Source organism: Balaenoptera ricei, chromosome 3, assembly GCF_028023285.1.
Source record: "Balaenoptera ricei isolate mBalRic1 chromosome 3, mBalRic1.hap2, whole genome shotgun sequence".
In the NCBI taxonomy this organism is placed as follows: Eukaryota; Metazoa; Chordata; class Mammalia; order Artiodactyla; family Balaenopteridae; genus Balaenoptera; species Balaenoptera ricei.
In genome coordinates, this window is record NC_082641.1 from 164,149,580 (window position 1) to 164,170,314 (window position 20,735).

Genomic DNA, 20,735 nt, shown 5'->3' on the forward strand with positions numbered 1-20,735 from the left:
CCCTGGGCTTCCATGGTTCTCAGGCCTTGGGGCTCAGCCTGATTTACACCACCAGTTTTCCTGGGTCTCCAGCTTGCAGCTGGTAGATTTCTCAACCTCCAGAATTATGTGAGCCAATTTCTTATTTTATACACACACACACAATTGGTTCTGTTTCTCTGGAGAACACTGATTAGTGCAAGGCCCCTGAAATCTACCTTCTTATCCCAATGGATTCTCTCTCCTTTATCTGCCACAAGATTTTCAGGACAGAAGATCTTCATGTCACTTGCACAAAGGATTGTTTTATACAAAATGTTAACCATGAGGAAATCTCCCTTGTTTTAATCTCCCCCAGGACTGCACATTCTTATCCATGACCTCATGGCTACATTGAAGGATGGTCCTGCACACACTCAAGTCCAACGTTAGATGATGAAATTCCAATTAAAATCCCACTAGGGTTTCTGTGGGGATAGGATAAAATGACCTTAACATTGATATGGAAGACCATATGCATATTTCTGACCAAACTGCAGGCAAATTTTACGCAAGAAAAATAATGACAGCAACTTTATTTATTGGACATTAGAAAACACCACATTCCCACTGTAATAAAGTTTATTTTTAATGATGAAACAGATAAACAAAGCAAAATAACAAAGTTAGAGTCAGGAGCAAGATTCCAGGGTGTATTATTTATAAATAGCTTTCCATATCGGTGAGAAAAGGATAGATTATCTAATATAGATTATCTAATAAATGATGTTGCAGTCCCTATCTATCTAACTGTAAGAAAATGTAGCTGGACCATAACCTCACAGGATATAAAACATTACTTAAGGATTAAGTAAATATTTAAATAAGGGGAAAAATAACCTTAGCAGAATGTTTAAGAGACTGTATTAGTTTTGTATTGGTACTGTAACAAATTACCACAAACTTAGTGATTTAAAACATTACAAATTTGTTATCACACAGTCCAGAGGTCAGAAGAATCACACTGAAAGCAAGTGTTGGCAGGGCTGTGTTCCTTCTGGAATATCTCAGAGAGAATCCATTCCTTTGCCTTTTCCAGCTTCTATAATCCGCCTGCATTCCTTGACTTACAGCTCCTTGCATCTTCAAAGCCAGCAACTACATCACTCCTACCTCTACTTCTGTGGTCTGACTCATTCACTCTGCTGCCTCCCTCTTTCACTTATTAGGACTCTTGTGATTCACATTGGTTCCACCCAGAAAATCCAGGATGAACTCCCCATTTCAAGGTCAGCTGATTAGCACCCTTGATTCCATCTGCAAACTTAATTCTCCCTTACCATGTAAAAGAACATGTTCACAGGTTGTGGGGATCAGGACATGGATATCTTTGTGGGAGCCATTATTCTGCTTACCACAGAGGTTATATGGATTTAGAAGTTGGGAAGAAATTTTAAACCAAGACATGAAACCCAAAAGCCATTTATTAACTATAAAATAAAATTTTAAACTCATTAAAAACATGAAAAGCAAAAAATATGATAAACAATGTGCAAAGAAAAGGCAGATTGGGAAAATGGATATGTATATAAGTCAGGTAAAGGATAAGAGCATTAATATACGATATATGGATCTTCTAAATTGAAAACAAAATCAAAGAAAAAAGTCAAAACATATGGGTATCAAATTCACAGAAGAACTAAACAAAATAGCAAACATATATTTGAAAAAGACTTTCCTAGTAGTGGGGAAATGCAAGTTGAAATTATGATAAAATTATGAAACATCACCTTACTTAGACCTATCAGGCTGATGCAAAATGAGAAAGAGTGAAGACATATTCCAAATGGTGTTCAGGAAAGTATATTCTCCTACATTGAAATGTAAAGTGTTACAGCTCTGGGGGAAAGCAATCTGGAAATAGCAATTATTTAAAATATAGATAAAATGTGCCCAGCTATCACACTCCTAGGAACCTATTCCATAGTAGTCACAGGTAAGAAGAATGTATAGAACAACAAGGATATTTCTTAAACATTGCTACACTGAGAAGCAAAAGAATGGGAAGGAAGGAAGGAAGAAAGGAAGGAAGGGAGGGAGGGAGGATTTATATAGAATAGGTAGTATTTCTTCTTCAAATGTTTCACATAACTCCAGTGGAAGCTATTTGAACCTGGAATTTTGTAAGAATATTTATAATTACAAATTCAAAGTCTTCAGCAAATTATAGAACTACAACCAATCCCCGAATTAGGATGGTTTGGCTTATGATTTTTCAACTTTACAATGGTATGAAAACAATACACTTTCAGTAGAACGCATACTTCGAATTTTGAATTTTGATCATTTTCTGGGTTACCAATATGCAGTATGATACTTCCTCATGACGCTGGGCAATGGGAGCAGCCGTAGCTCACAGTCAGCCGCATGACCACAAGGGGAAACAACAGATACACTTACAACTATTCTGTTTTTCACTTTCAGTATTCAATAAATTACATGAGATAGTCAACACTTTATTATAAAATAGGCTTTGTGCTGATGATTTTGCCCAACTGTAGGCTAATGTTTAAGTGTTCTGAGCACGTTTAAGGTAGGTTAGGCTAAGCTATAATGTTCAGTAGGTTAGGACATATAACTTCCCATCATAAGTTGAGGAAGATCTGTTTACAGAATTTGTGTGTGTGTGCGTGCGTGTTTGTGTGTGTACGTGTGTTTTGCTCTAGACAGTGTCTTGGCAGTTTATTGATATTTTCGAAGAACTAGCTTTTGGTTTTACTGGTTTTTCTCTGTTCTATATCTGTTTTCTATTTCATTAATTTCCACTTTAATCTTTATAATTTCCTTTCTTCTATCTGCTTGGCATTTAATTTGCCTTCTTTTATTAACTTCCTAAGGGAGGAGCTTTGATCATTTCTTTTTCCTAATGTAAGCACCTAAAATCATAAATTTCCCTCTAAGCTTATTTGAATCCCACAAATTTCAACATGTTGTGATTTCATTATCATTTGATCTGAACTGTTTTCTTAATTACCTTGTGATTTCTTCCTTGACCAATGGGTTGTTTCATAGTGAGTTTTAAAATTGCCAAATATTAAAAAAATAAAAATAATAAATATTTTTGCTTTTCTAGATGTTTGCTGGATTTCAATCACTTGAAATCTATTGAGACTTGTTTATTGCTGGACAGATGATCTACACTGGTGAATGACATGTGCACTTGAAAAAAACCTGTATTCTGCAGTCATTGAAAGTTGTGTTCTAAAAATGTCAATAGCTTAAGGTAATGGATGCTGTCACTTAGATCTACTAAATCTCCATAATTTTGGGCCTAGTTTAACTGTTAAAATCTCCAATTATGATTGTGGATTTATCTATTTCTTCCTTAATTTTTCAGTTTTTGCTTTATGTATATTGAAGCTCTATTATTATGTATATATACATTTATATCTGTTATATCTTCCTGATGTACTGACCCTTTTCATTATTATGGAGAGTGCTTCTTTGTCTCTGGGAATACTCTTGACCAAAACTCTATTTTTATCTTAACACGCTGACCTTGTATCTCTTTCTATGGGGTTCTGTCATTCACTCTTCTCACACTTCATCTTTACACTTTACAATTACAATAATTAAGAATTAATAATCAAAAGTTAATAAGCAAAGCATTGCTGAGGTGAAGTAGGAATTCCAGGTAAGCTCACAACCTCATCTCCATCTCCCAGGCACAAGCACAGAAATATTATATATTAAATTGGATTTGGGAGATGAGGAAAATGAGAGACAACGGTGTCCCAGATGTGGTGAAGTTGAGTGAAACAAAAGCAGAAAATTGTCCAGATGCCTGATGAAAAGATGGGTGAATTTATAGAAAGTATCTTAGTAATTAGTAAAATTAGGAAAAGAAGGAAAGATAGACTACTGTTTTGCAACTACACATGAAAACAAAGTTGCTTGCAATGATCATCAATGGCTTCCAACATCATAAAAAGAAAGACAACCAGGCAATGGGATGGAAGCCACAGCCCAGCCTACTGAGTTGTCTTGGCAAAGAATCAAACCTCCATCTGATCCAGTCTCTGGACCTAACCACCAATGCAAAGGAGAGCAGAACAAACTAGAGAACACCTTGGGCTGCAGTCAGCCACATCTAGATGGGACAGGCATCCCTGAGGGGGCTAGTGCCTCGAGGGGTGGGATTGGCCGGAATGAGGCTGTCACTGTGATCCAGTCTCCTAAGGGCCTGGTCCCCTTGCAAGAGCTGCCTCACATGGGACAGGGTGGCCCCCTGGGGGCTTTGGATCCCAGCTCTTGGTCTGCCCTACCCCCAGGCATACCAGTCTGCCACCAACGAAGACTGGGAACCTGAATGGGGCAGTGGTACTGCAGCTCCATGTTGCCATTTCCAAGTGAGGAGGAGCAGGCGATGGCAGAAGCCCAAGCATTTTTCTTGGCTGTCAGTGGCTCCCCTCATCCTGGCAACGCAGGAATCATCAGTTGGGCAGGAATCCATGGAGCAAAAATTATTACCCATCCTTTCACGAGGCCCCTGTAAGGTACCTGCCAGTTCCAGAAGGTTAAATCCAATGAGAAAGCCAAGGGCGGGAGGAGATCTGGGGATCTCAGATCTCATATCTCCTCGGATATGCCTGCCTTCAGAAGCCTTTCAGCTCCAATCTAGCCAGAGTCCTGGAACAGAGCCTCCTGTTCCAGGTCAATCTGTAGAAGTCCAGAAGAACTTAGGAGGGGCATCCCTTGTCTCCCAAGCAGCCCATGTCACTCATAGCCTTAATTACCATCCCCCGCAGGAGAGCCCTGAATCCCGGCTCCAGCTAGCCTCCAGGCAGCACTGTCTCTGGGCAAGGCTTTCGCGTCCTCTGTCTGACCAGGACAATGGAACGCTGGAGCCCGGTCAAGGAGGTCTCTACTAGTTCAAAATAAACAGATTCACAGACTTCCCAGGGAAGGCCCTTGGAGGTGGAGCTGGCATTCACGTCCCAGCAGCCTGAGGAGCACCTGTGTCAGGACAGACTAATATGAACAGAAATTAAACCTTGCCCCATAGGGTTAAAAAACCCATCACTAAGAGAAATTCTTGAGCTTATCTTACAGAACTGCAGATAAGGAAGCAGGTTGTTAAAATCACCTCCTCTTACAACATGACAAAATTGACTGAAACCAGTTGGAAAGAGTATGGCAGATTGGAGTCTGTGAAAAATAAACTTGCTTGTCCAATGCATGACCTTTTGACATCACAGCCCATATTTCCCCCACATGTTTCATACCAGCTCTCCAGGAATTTGCACCTGCTAGCCATGAAGAAGTATGAAGCCCTACACATAAGAATCCATCACTCCCTTAAACTTTGTAACCAACCACTTTTCCCCCCTTTCTGCTCCAAAACCTGAACCTGTAAATATCAACCTCACCTTGCTGTTGGGAAGACAGATTTGAGCCTTGCTCCCTGCCTCCTTGCAATAAAGCTTTTCTCAAAAGCTGGTGCTATAACATAGGCTTCTATGTGCATCAGGCATCAAGCCCTTTGCTCCATAACAGAAGTATCTGCCCTTCCAAAGGAGAGAAAAGCTGAGATGAAAGACCAGGGATAGAGTGGGGGAGTGTCCTTAGGAGTCTGTGCCCTTCTCTCCAGGATCCCCCTTCAGGGTGTTTTCATTCTGGACAAGCGGAGCTGGACAGGAGTCTCCTCAGTTCCACCTCCTGGAGCTTCCATTGCTCTGCTTCCCATGCTCCCTTCTGCCCTCAGTGCTGACTCCAACCTCCCAGAACCCCCAGTACTGCTCCCTCTAGAGGCTGTGGGCACTAAGTGTCTACCTCTGCCCCAGACCCCAACTTGTCTCTGTTCTTGACTTTTCCTCTCCCTGCCACCCACTTCCCAGAGCATGACTCCAGCTACAAAAGGCTGATCACTCAGACCATCAAAGCTTGTCCCTTCCAGCTGCAACTTCAAGGCGGCCTCTGAGTGGCTGTGCCCATGGGTGGGGGCAGGCAGCTCTGGCTTTATTTTTCCCCCTGTCCTTTTCACTCTCTCACCCTCCTTTTTGTCCTGTTGTCTCCAGTTTCTTCCCTAGAAATTCTCCATTTTTATCCATTTCAAGATGCTTTTAATATGTGTTTGTTCCATGTGTTTATGCAAAGGGGGGATTGAGGTCCCAGGATGGCCCTCTTCCCTCCTCATGTCCTTCTAGGAAAGCATTTCCACCTGGGAACTGGGCTTTTGCCCTAGCAGGAAATTCTGCACCTCCTTTGTAAGAGTGAGAGTGGAAGGAGGGGCTCTGAGGGGGCGAGGTGTATGCAAATGAACAGGGAGCCACTTTGTGGGATTTTTTATATTTTACTTTTATTTTTTAATTTTTATTTATCTTTTTATTTTATATTGAAATATAGTTGATTAACAATGTTGTGTTAGATTCAATTATACATATACACGTATCTATTCTGTTTCAAATTCTTTTCCTTTTAAGTTGTTACAGAATATTGAGCAGAGTTCCCTGTGTTATACAGTACGTCTTTGTTGGTTATCTATTTTAAATATAGTAGTGTGTATATGTCAATCCCAAACTCCCAATTTATCCCTCCCCCTTTGGTAACCATAAGTTTGTTTTCTAAGTCTGTGAGTCTGTTTCTGTTTTGTAAATAAGTTCATTTATATCATTTTTTTTTAGATTCTGCATATGAGCAATATCCTATGATATTTGTCATTCTCTGTCTGACTTACTTCACTTACTATGATAATCTCCTGTTCCATCCATGTTGCTGCAAATGGCATTATTTCATTCTTTTAATGGCTGAGTAATATTCCATTGTATATATGTACCACATCTTCTTTATCCATTTATCTGTCAAGGGACATATAGGTTGCTTCCATGTCTTGGCTATTGTAAACAGCCATTGCATTGTATTGCAATGAACATTGGGGTACATGTATTCTTTTGAACCATGGTTTTCTCTGGATGTATGCCCAGGAGTGGGATTGTTGGATCATATGGTAGCTCTACTTTTAGTGTTTTAAGGAACCTTCTCCATAGTGGCTGTACCAATTTACATTCTCACCAAGAGCATAGGGAGTGTTCCCTTTTCTCCACACCCTCTCCAGCATGTATTGTTTGTAGACTTTTTGATGATGCCCATTTTGATTGGTGTGAGGTGATGTCTCATTGCAGTTTTGATTTACATTTCTCTAATAATTAGCAATGTTGAACATCTTTTCTTGTGCCTCTTGGCCATCTATATGTCTTCTTTGGAGAAATGTCTATTTAAGTCTTCTGCCCATTTTTTGATTGGGTTGTTTGTTTTTTGATATGAGCTGCATGAGCTGTTTGATCAATGGAACAGGATAGAAGGCCCAGAAATAAAATCAAGAACCTGTGGTCAATTAATCTACAACAAAGGAGGCAAGGCTATACAATGGAGAAAAGACAGTCTCTTCAATGAATGGTGCTGGGAAACTGGACAGATACATGTAAAAGAATGAAATTAGAACATTATTTAACACCATATACAAAAATGAACTCCAAATCGATTAAAGACCTAAATGTAAGACCTGATACTATAAAACTCTTAGAGGAAAACATAGGCAGAACACTTTTTGACATAAATCACAGCAATATCTTTTTTGATCCATCTCCTAGAGTAATGGAAATAAAAGCAAAAATAAACAAATGGGACCTAATTAAACTCAAAAGCTTTTGTACAGCAAAGGAAACCATAAACAAAATGAAAAGAAAACCCACAGAATGGGAGAAAATATTTGCAAACGATGTGACCGACAAAAGATTAATCTCCAAAATTTACAAATGGTTTACGGGATTGATGCCTCTCCCGGTCCTGCCTAGTGATGCACCAGGGGAACCCAGTGGTCTCCCAGATCAGGGAGGAGGGAGATAGAAGGGATTCCAAGCCCCCAGCCTCCAGCCCCCTCCTCCTGTTCAGACCCAGGCTTGAGGTGGGGGGATGGCTCTGGACTGTAGGGCACCCTGTCAGCTCCTTCAGTTCCTTCTGTCTCCCAGTTCCTCTGTCTTGCATCCCCTTCCATGCTCCTGTTTGGGCCTAAGGCAGACCATCCCAAAATATGCCACAAAGGCATATTGATTATTTTGAATTAAAGTTACTTGAGAAACAGCCTGGGGGTGGTTAAAAAACCACGCCGACACCCCTTTTCCTCCTGAAAGCAGGAGATAAATCATCCATGTGAAGGTATCCACCCTGTACCAGGAGGATTAAAAGCATCCTTATCACCAGAGTTAAGGAATTCAAGACTATGAAAGATGTATAAACAAACTTTGTTACTTCTTCAATAGTCTGCTACCCCAAACACAAGCCCCTTTGTTTTGTTAAATGTTCACAAATTGTCTAAAATGATTGAAACCACAAAATGTGTGGGAGGGGAGTAAAAAAACGTAGATGTTTTAGAATGTGTTTGAAAGTAAATGACTACCAGTTTAAGGCAAGTAGATACAGCTACTAAGTAAATATATGTCAATATATATGAACCCCATGGTAACCAGAAATCAAAAACCTACAACAGGGACACAAAAACCAAAAAGAAAGAAACACAAGCACACTATTAAAGAAAGTAATCAAACCACAAGGGAAGAAACAAAAAAAGAAGAAATGAAAGGAGAAGAATTAGAAAAACAACTGGGAAAAAAGTAATAAAATGGCAATAAGTACATACCTATCAATAATTACTTTAAATGTCAGTGGACTAAATGCTTCAATCAAAAGACCTAGGGAGGCTGATTGGATGTGGTGCTGGGAAAACTGGACAGGTACATGTAAAAGTATGAAATTAGAACACTCCCTAACACCATACACAAAAATAAACTCAAAATGGATTAAAGACCTAAATGTAAGGTCAGACACTATCAAACTCTTAGAGGAAAACATAGGCAGAACACTCTATGACATAAATCACAGCAAGATCCTTTTTGACCCAGCTCCTAGAGAAATGGAAATAAAAACACAAATAAACAAATGGGACCTAATGAAACTTAAAAGCTTTTGCACAGCAAAGGAAACCATAAACAAGACCAAAAGACAACCCTCAGAATGGGAGAAAATATCTGCAAATGAAGCAACTGACAAAGGATTAATCTCCAAGATTTACAAGCAGCTCATGCAGCTCAATAACAAAAAAACGAACAACCCAATCCAAAAATGGGCAGAAGACCTAAACAGACATTTCTCCAAAGAAGATATACAGATTGCCAACAGACACATGAAAGGATGCTCAACACCACTAATCATCAGAGAAATGCAAATCAAAACTACAATGAAGTATCATCTCACACCGGTCAGAATGGCCATCATCAAAAAATCTACAAACAATAAATGCTGGAGAGGGTGTGGAGAAAAGAGAACACTCTTGCACTGTTGGTGGGAATGTAAATTGATACAGCCACTATGGAGAACAGTATGGAGGTTCCTTAAAAAACTACAAATAGAACTACCATACGACCCAGCAATCCCACTACTGGGCATATACCCTGAGAAAACCGTAATTCAAAAAGAGTCATGTACCAAAATGTTCATTGCAGCTCTATTTACAATAGCCAGGACATGGAAGCAACCTAAGTGTCCATCATCGGATGAATGGCTAAAGAAGATGTGGCACATATATACAATGGAATATTACTCAGCCATAAAAAGAAATGAAATGGAGGTATTTGTAATGAGGTGGATGGAGTTAGAGTCTGTCATACAGAGTGAAGTAAGTCAGAAAGAGAAAAACAAATACAGTATGCTAACACATATATATGGAATCTAAGGAAAAAAAAAAAAAGGTCATGAAGAACCTAGTGGCAAGATGGGAATAAAGACACAGACCTACTAAAGAATGGACTTGAGGATATGGGGAGGGGGAGGGGTGAGATGTGACAGGGTGAGAGAGTGTCATGGACATATATACACTACCAAATGTAAAATAGATAGCTAGTGGGAAGCAGCCGCATAGCACAGGGAGATCTGCTTGGTGCTTTGTGACCACCTAGAGGGGTGGGATAAGGAGGGTGGGAGGGAGGGAGATGCAAGAGGGAAGAGATATGGGAACATATGTATATGTATAACTGATTCAGTTTGTTATAAAGCAGAAACTAACACACCATTGTAAAGCAATTATACTTCAATAAAGATGTTTAAAAAAAATCATCAAATATCATGATCAATTTGGATTTATCCCTTGGTCACAAAGATGGTTTAACATTGGCAAATCAAAATGTGATAAACCATATCAACAAAAGGAAGGATAAAAATCACATCATCTCAATAGATGCAGAAAAAGCATTTGACAGAATTCAACACCCATTTATGATAAAAAAAAAAAACCTCTCATCAAAGTGGGTATAGAGGGAACATATCTCAATATAATAAAGATAATTTATGACAAACCTACAACTAATTTAAAACTCAAAGGAAAGCCTTTCCTCTAAATCCAGGAACAAGACAAGGATGCCCACTCTAGCCACTTCTTTTCAACATAATATTGTAAGTCCTAACTGCAGCAATAAGACAAGAAAAGGAAACAAAAGGCATCCAAATTGGAAGGGAAGAAATAAAACTGTCACTATTTGCAGATGACACGATACTATATATAGAAAACCCTAAAGCTGCCACCAAAAAAACTATCAGAATTAAAAAATAAATTCAGAAAAGTTGCAGGATCGGAGATTAATATACAGAAATCTGTTGCTTTTCTATATGCTAAATGAACTATCAGAAAGAGAAAGCAAGAAAACAATCCCATTTACAATTGCATCAAAAAGAATAAAATACATAGGAATAAACTTAACCCAGGAGACGAAAGTCTTATACTCTGAAAACTATAAAACACTGATGAAGAAAACTGAAGATGATACAAAGAAATGGAAAGATAGCCCATGCTCCTGGATTGGAAGAATTAATATTGTTAAAATGACCATACTATTCAAAGCAATTTACAGATTTAATGCAATCCCTATCAAAATACCCATGACATGTTTCACAGAACTAGAACAAATAATCCTAAAATTCATATGGAACCACAAAAGACTCCAAATTGCCAAAGCAATCTTGAGAAAAATGAAAAAAACTGGAGGTATCACCCTCCCAGACTTCAGACTGGACTACAAAGCTACAGTAATCAAAACAGCATGGTACTGGCACAAAAACAGACACATAGATCAATGGAACAGAATAGAGAGCCTATAAATAAACCCACACACCTATGGTCAATTAATCTATGACAAAGGAGACAAGAATATACAATGGAGAAAAGACAGTCTTTTCAACAAGGGGTGCTGGGAAAACTGGACAGCTCCATGTAAAACAATGAAATTAGAACATTTCCTCACACTATACACAAAAATAATCTCCAAATGGATTAAAGACTTAAATATAAGACCTGAAACTATAAGACTTCTAGAAGAGAACATAGGCAAAACACTCTGATATTTTGATATGGAAGCAACCCAAGTGCCCATTAGCAGACAAATGGATAAAGAAGATGTGGTTTGGAATGGAATATTCCTCATCCATAAAAATTAATGATATTCTACCATTTGCAGCAACACGGATGGAGCTAGAGAATATTATGCTTAGTGAAATAAGTCAGAGAAAGGCAAATACTGTATGATATCACTTATATGTGGAATCTAAAAATAATACAAACAAATGTATATGCAAAACAGAAACAGACTCACAGGTATAGAAAACAAACTAGTGGTTTCCAAAAAGGAGAGGGAAGTGGGGGAGGAGAGGAAGTTAGGGGTATGAGATTAAGAGATAAATTACAATGTGTAAAATAGATAAGTAACAAGGATATACTGTATAGCACAGGGAATTATAGCCATTATCTTGTAATAACTTTTAATGAAGAATAAATCTGTAAAAAATTCTGAATTACTATGCTGTATGCCTGAAACTAATATTGTAAAACAACTATATTTCAATTAAAAATGATGAAAGACTGAAAGTTTCCCCCTAGGGTCAAGAACATGATAAGACTGCCCACTCTCACCACTGCTATTCAACATAGTACTGGAAGTTCTAGCCAGAGCAGTTCGGTCAGAAAGATGAATAAAATGCATTCAAGTTAAAAAGGAAGAACTGAAATTATTTCTATTCAAAGATGACATGGTCCTATTTATAGAAAATCCTAGAGAATTGACACAAACACACAAAGAAGATATTGATGCAAATAAGTGAATTTAGCAAAGCTGCAGGGTACAAGATCAAGACACAAAAATCTGCTGTATTTCTATACACTAGTAATGAACAACCCAAAAATGAAATTTAGAAAACAATTCAATTGATGATAGCATCAAAAAGAACACATAGGAAAAATTTTAGCTAAGGAGGTGTAAGTTTTGTACAATTAAAACTGAAAAAAATTGCTAAAGAAACTAAAGATCTAAGTAAATAAAAAGACGTCTGGTGTTCATGATATGGAAGACTTAATATTGTTAATATGCCAGTACTCCTAAAGCAATCTACATAGTCTATGAAATCACTACCAAAATCCCATGGCAGTTTTTTTAAAAAGTAAAGGAAGAGCCAATCCTAAATTCATACTGAACTGCAAGGGCACTTAAATAGCCAAGTAATCTTGAAAAAGAAAAACAAGGTTGGAAGACTTGCACTTCCTGATTTCAAAACTTACTACAAAACAACAGTAATCAACACAGTGTGGTACTGGCATAATAATAGATACAGAGATATATGAAATAGAATTGAGAGTCCAGAAATAAACTCATATATCTGTAGTCAATTGATTTTCAACCTGGGTGCCCAAAACAATTCAATGGGGAAAAATAGTCTCTTAAATAAATGGTACCAAGACAACTAGATATTCAACATGTGAAAGAATTAAATTGGATTCCTATCTCACATGATAAATAAAAATTAACTCAAGATGGATCAAAGATCTAAATGAGAGAGCTAAGACTCTAAAACTCATAGAATAAAAGAGGTCATTCTGTGTGACTGGATTTAACTATGGTTTCTTAGATATGACATCTAAAGCATAAGCAACAAAGAAAATATAAACTGGATTTCATCAAAATTAAAAATTTTGTGCTTCAAAGTACACTATCAAGAAAGTGAAAAGACAATCCTCAGAATGAGAAAAAATATTTGCAAATCATATATCTGATAAGGTTCTTGTATCCAAAATATATAAAGAACTCCTACAAGTCAATAACAAAAAGACAAACTACTCAATTAAAAAATGGGCAAGGGATTTGAATAAGCATTTTTCCAAAGAAGATATACAAATGACCAACAAGCACATGAAAAGATGTTCAATGTGATTAATCATTTGGGAAATGTGGATCAAAATCACGAGACACTATGCACTAGGATGACTATAATCAACAAAACAAAAAATAACAAATGTTGGCCAAGACACGGAGAAATTAGAGCCCTCATGCATTGCTGGTGGGAATGTAAAACAGTGCAGCTGCTGTGGAAAATAGTTTGACGTAACTCAACAAATTAAGCTAGAATTACTAGGTGACCCAGCAATTCCACTCTTAAGTGTGTACACAGAGGAACTGAAAACAGGTAATGAAACACATACAAGTACACACTTGTTCAGAGCAGCACTATTCTCAATAGCCAAAGGTGAACACATATCCATCAATGGATGAATAGGTAAACAATATGTGATCTATCTATACAATAAAATATTACTTAGTCACAAAAAGGAATAAAGTACTGATACATGCTACAACATGGATGAACCTCAAAACAACATGTTAAGTGAAGGAAGCCAGACCAAAAGGTCACAAATTGCATGGTTTTTATCTGTATGAATATCTAAAGTAAGCAAATTACAGAGATTAAAAGCAGATTTGTAATTGCCAAGGGACGACGAGAGGGCGGAAGGAGATGACTGCTTTATAAGTAAAGCATCTCCTTTTGAGGAGATGAAAATGTTATGGAACTAGATAGTGGTGATGACTGCACAACATTATACGGTACTAAATCCCACTGAATAGTACACTTTCAAATGGTTAGAACAGTCAGTTTTGTTTAGTGAATTCTACCTCATTAAAAAAGGAACTAATTACTGATATACACAATAAGTTAGATGAAACTCAAGAGCATTATTCTAAGTAAAAGAAGCCACTCCAAAGATTACCTACCTACTGTGTGATTGCATTTATACGATATTCTGAAAAGGCAAATTAGATTAGTGGTTGCCAGGGGTTGGGGCTAGGGGACAGAATGAAAGATTTGGGGAACTGATGGAATTGTTGTGTGTCATGATTCTGAATTGATACACCCATGTATGCATTTGAAAAACTTATAAAACTGTATACCACAGAATTTATTATAGGTAAATTTTAAAATAATTTAAAATGGATATGGTATTAGTCATGTCTTTTATTTTCTGGATTCTGATGCTTTGATATCTGAGGTCTTGTTGACCCTGGAGGGACTGTCCCTCCCAGGGTTAGCCAATTCCTAGAGATAATAAAAACGTCACCTGAGAGCATTTCTTTCATATTCAAATGACCCAATCCACCTCCTTTATAGGCTCTCACACTCTGGTCCACTTGCCCTAATCACCCAGAGCTGGTACTGTACAACTAGGGGAACCCCTATGCTCCAGAGCTCACTAAAATTATTCAAACTAGCCAATCCTAAATCTGCTTATCCTGCTTTGCCGATTTCTTTCTGCAAAAACTACAATAAAGGCTCGTGTCCACAGTTTCTCCCTCTCTTTCTGCCTCCTCCCTGACGCCTGTGCTTCCCTCTGTAGCCCCCATGGTGTGGCAGTGTGTTCCCTCTTCCTGGGATCTTTTCAATAGCAGTCGTCTCATCATAGCTAAATAATAATAAAACCTATATTAACACAGACACACAAAATGTATTTGAAATCACCAAGAGACTTCCCAAAGAGAAAAATAGAGGTGCGATTTCCTCTATCAGATATCAGGATGTAATCTGAAGCCATAATAATTAGGATAGTTTGGTACTGGCACAGGGATAGATGAATAGACCAGTGGAATAGAACAGAGGGCCCGGAAATAGACCCAGCTCATATGCAACAATTCCATCAGTTCCCCAATATATAGTAGATGATAGATCTTGACAGTTCTGAGGGTCTGAAGGGACTACTCAGTCTATATGTTTTAAGTATTTGGCATTTTAGGCAAAGAAATATCTAAGTCTTAATTTCATGAGTGGATAAAATACTAATTGAAATTGAAGATTCACTTCTTTATAGGACTTCTGTGTTTTTCTTCAAATACAAAGGGAAGCTTGGCTTGTTTCATCAACTGCTTTACAAGGGCTGAGTCCTCTAAAACTGAACATACACAAGCCAAAGCAGAAGCCCCCCTGCAGTGGACGCTGTGCTAGGTTGGAGGGAGAACTGAATCACCTCTCAAGGCCCTTCCAACTTAAGGTTCCCACTAAGTAGCCCTAACTGATTGCTCATGTGTGTCGTCAAGAGCTCCTTATACAGAAGCTAATGAGTGAGTGAGTGAGTGAGTGAGTGAGTGAATGGAAAATCCACAGAAGATGGAGACATGGAGATCTCCTGGCCTGCCAGGAAGTGCTCCTCCCACGTGTGGCCCTTCCATCCCCCAAGAGATGGCCTCTGCTGGAGAACATGGATGGCAGAGGCATCTCCAAACCACTGATCCAAGTCACTGCTCCATGACACAGTTTCCAAATACAAAAAGCAAAGAGTAACATAGTACCTACCTCACAGGGTTGTGGTGAATCCAGTAGATTATATAGTGTATATTATATACACAAGGAACTCCTGCTGATTCTTCCCTGTATCATGAGTGCCTGTCACCTGGTAGGAATGCAAGGAATAACTGTTGAATGAATAAGTAAATTATGAAATAAATGCATGGAGTGCTTAGCATGGAGGCTGGCCACAGTCAGTACCTGATAAATATAATGACCATTACTGGATCTGTCACCTGCTCTAATGAAGGGTTTTCTTCTTTGGACACCCCAGCGCAGGTGGAAAGAGGAAAAACAGATCCTCTTGACACACTGTCTACACAGCTCTTCTCAAAGTTCAAGTCTCTCCTCATGCACTCTTCTTTTCTAAAGGTATAAAGTATGTAAATTTGAAATTTCATACTAAAAATCATTCATAAATCCTCACCTTGTGAACAATTTTTGAGGATAATGTGAATCCCTCTAAATTAAAAAAAATTAATTGGGGTCACGATCTTCAAAGATCACCAGTATCAGCACGTTGCCACATGGCACAATATGGCCACACGGTGGCACCATTTAGGCGGTAACCAAATTGTTGCCATAGTTGCTTAGAATCTTGTAAGCCAGACTGTTGGCTGTATCCCTGCATCTCACCATCTGTAAGTGGTTTCTGTGACTATGCTGTTTTAAAATTCTTATCACAGTGTAAGCTTGGTATCCATTAGGTGGCAGCGCTCGTGCCGGAGTTGAGAAACACAGTCAGCGCTTGACATTACATGTGGTACAATGGTATGAAGCAGACAAGACTTCTACCACAGTAAGCCATGCTATAATCCAAGAAAGAGAGTCTTTAAGGTATAAGAGACAATGTGGAGAAGAGGAAAGACAGTACTAAAGTAGAAATGCATGACAATAGACTCAGATACGTGATCACCAGGAACACACACATACACAAGTCTAAGGGAAAAATTAGTCTTGAAAAATGTATATTTTCGTTATGCAGGGTCTTCAAAAGCACTTTACTTCAAACAAAATGGAACCACTTGAAAACCTGATTGTGTTCCAATTGGTCTCCCAAAGCCAGGTAGAAAGAATCAAATCTACTTCCTCACAACAGACCATTAGCTATCTGAAGATGGGGTACTGTGGGCCAATCTTGGGGGAAATGAAGTCACAGGCATGCCCTCTGCAGTGGGAGGGAATGGGGACCAACAGGCAGGGTGGCCTGTGAGGGTGGGGACAGGGTTGCTGGTATGTGCGGGGGCTCTACTACGGGGGTCTTCCTCTTCCTCCACTCAGATGGGCCCAAGGCCTGGAGCAGCAAAACCCTGACTATGAGGCAGTGGCAGGTCCTTATCATTCATCCTCCCCACCTGTCTCCCTCCCTCCCTTCCTTCCTTTTTCTCACTTAAAGGGGATCACACTATACATTTTTCTCTGCCATTTGCTTTTTATCACCAAACAATATCTCATGGGCGTCTCAGTGCATATAAAGCAATCACTTCCATTTAATGGCTGTCTGGTATTCCATGCTGTGCAGATATATTAATTTATTCAACAAAATCTCTTCTTGGGACTCCTCTCTTGAAAATGTGGAGGTTTTGCCATACACAGATCGTAACACAGAGGCACAGAAATATATGTTTTTTTACCCATAATTGGATGAAATTATTCTCAAGCACCATCCCCCATTTCCACAGATGTTGTAAACAAACCTGTGCCTATGTGTTTGTTAAACCATTTCTAGGCTGACTCTCAGATCCTCCCCCAAGCTAACTCAATCTCCTTTTAGTAAATGCTTGGTCTGTCAAGGTTTCCCTCACTCTCCATTGTTTCCCCTCCTCCCTGAAGGTGATCTAAGTTTGAATGTCATAGAGGCTTCCTGAAGTTCATGCTTCAGCAGCAGGCTTAAAATCTCCTGTCTTGGACCACTGGCATGTGGCTGGCCAGTCCAGTGCTCGGCTGTGGCTTCCAACTGTGACCACAGCTCCTCCAGGCCATACCTGCTGGGTATGTGCTACGGTAACCAGTCCCGGGACCTCTCTTCTGCCCTCCTGGCATGCACTGTACAAAGCTATCTCTGGGAGGCTACCTTGGGCCTGTTATTGCAGGCATCTCCCTTGGCCCTCGCTTGTCTACTCTGCCCAGGCTGGGGTCTCCAGCACTGTGCTGGACATGGGCATCTCTGTGGTGCCCACATTATTCCTGGGCCAGCCCCAAGCAAACAAGGCACTGCCTCTGTGCCCTGAGATATCCCCCCAATAATCATCTCATGACCCCTTCCTGGGGTATGGCCCAAGTACTGGGGACATCAAGTCCCTCTGAGGACCCAGGCCTCATGAGACTCCTACTCCAGTCCCTACTCTTCCTCCTGTCTACCTATGACACACAGACCTTCCCAGGACAGTGAAACTACCCTGCAATGGTGGATACATGTCATTATACATTTGTCTAAGCCCATAGAATGTACAGCACCGCAAGTGAACCCTAATGTAAACTATGGACTTTGTGTGATAATAATGTATCAGTGTATGTTCATCCGTTGTAACAAATGTGCCACTCTGGTGTGTAATACTGATTATAGGGAAGGCTATGCAGTGCGGGAGCTGGAGGTATAAGGGAAATCTCTGTACCTTCCACTCAATTTTGCTGTGATTCTAAAATTCCTCTTAAAAAGTCGATTTAAAAAAAATTAATCCATAAAAAGTAAGAAAGAAGAAATAAATCAACAGTAAAAAGATTAAACAAATAGAAAACAAATAGCAAGATGGTGGACATAAACCTAAATATATTAGTTATTATATTAAATGTAAATAAACTAAAGTCAAAGATTGTCAATCTAGTTTTCTTTACGCTAACTATATGCTGATTACCAAAGACATTTTATTTTTTACTTTTTTCACATCTTTATTGGAGTATAAATGCTTTACAATGTTGTGTAAGTTTCTGCTGTACAACAAAATGAATCAGCTATATGTATACATATATCCCCATATCCCCTCCCTCTTGAGCCTCCCTCCCATTCTCCCTATCCCACCCCTCTAAGTGGTCACAAAGCACCGAGCTGATCTCCCTGTGCTATGCGGCTGCTTCCCACTAGCTATCTATTTTACATTTGGTAGTGTATATATGTCCATGACACTCTCTCACTTCATCCCAGCTTACCCTTCCCCCCCAAGCCCTCAAGTCTGTTCTCTACGTCTGCATCTTTATTCCTGCTCTGCCACTAGGTTAATCCGTACTGCTTTTTAAAATTCCATATATACGTGTTAACATATGGTATTTGTTTTTCTCTTTCTGACTTAACTTCACTCTGTATGACAGATTCTAGGTCCATCCACCTCACTACAAATAACTCAATTTCATTCCTTTTTATGGCTGAGTAATATTCCATTGTATATATGTGCCATATCTTCTTTATCCAATCATCTGTTGATGGACATTTAGGTTGCTTCCATGTCCTGGCTATTGTAAATAGAGCTGCAATGAACATTGTGGTACATGACTCTTTTTGAATTATGGTTTTCTCAGGGTATATGCCCAGTAGCGGGATTGCTGGGTCATATAATAGTTCTATTTTTAGTTTTTTTAATGAACCTCCATACTGTTCTCCATAGGGGCTATATCAATTTACATTTCCACCAACAGTGCAGGAGGGTTCCCTTTTCTCCACACTCTCCCCAACATTTATTGTTTGTAGATTTTTTGATGGCAGCCATTCTAACTGGTGCAGGTGATACCTCATTGTGGTTTTGATTTGCATTTCTCTAATGATTAGCGATGATGAGAATCTTTTCATGCATTTGTTGACCATCTGTACGTCTTCTTTGGAGAAATGTCTATTTAGGTTTTCTGCCCATTTTTGGACTGGGTTGTTTGTGATATTGAGCTGCATGAGCTGCTTGTATATTTTGGAGATTAATCCTTTGTCAGTTGCTTCATTTGCAAATATTTTCTCCCATTCTGAGGGTTGTCTTTTCATCTTGTTTATGGTTTCCTTTGCTGTGCAAAAGCTTTTAAGTTTCATTAGGCCCCATTTGTTTATTTTTGTTTTTATTTCCCTTACTCTAGGAGGTGGGTCAGAAAGGATCTTGCTGTGATTTATGTCATAGAGTGTTCTACCTATGTTTTCCTCTAAGAGTTTTATAGTATCTGACCTTACATTTAGGTCTTTAATCTATTTTGGGTTTATTTACCAAAGACATTTTAAATATAAGGGAATAGCTACAGTCAATTGTGTTATAATGCTTGCTGTAAATATTTGACTTTGATCCAACACAATTGATATATTAGAGAACAATTTGAGCATAACATGAATTTTGCATTTGCCCATGTGTGATTTCATTTTCAAGAAACACAAGTGAACGCAGAGAAGTATACCCAGTCCCAGATGATTCAGTCATGTAGAAGTGCACAAAAAGCACAAATGCACACACCTCCATTGCCCACCAGCTGTGTGTGTGTATGTGTTATGAACTACACCCATCCACATTTGGTATAACAACTCTCCATCCCATCTTATTTCAGATAACCTTCCTTCAAGCACTTCCAGAAGCAACCTTAAAATTTTGTTCAGGGTAAAATGCCATATTTATTGTAGTGTTTCTTAACCATTTATTTCTTAACCATTCAATGTGTGGAAAACTGTGCTATTAATTCACATATCATACAGTTCATCCATTTAAAGTATATAATTCAATGGCATTTGTATATTCAAACAGTTATGCAACCATCACTACAGCCAATTTTAGAATATTTTCATCACTTTGGAAAGAAATCTTGTAGTCTTTAGCTATCACTCTCCTATGTTCCCAACCCCCAGCCCTAAGCAACCTCTACTATACTTTCTGCTGCTATATATTTGTCTACTCTGGACATTTTATATACAAAGAGTTATATAATATGTGGTCTCTTGTGATTGGCTTTTTTTCCTAGCATAATGTTTCAAGGTTCATCCATGTTGCAGCATGTATCAGTACTTCATTCCTTTTTAGAGCAGAATAACATTCCATTGTATGGATATACCACATTTCACTTATCCATTCATCAGTTGAAAATTTGAGTTGTTTCCATCTTTGGGCTTTTCTGAATAA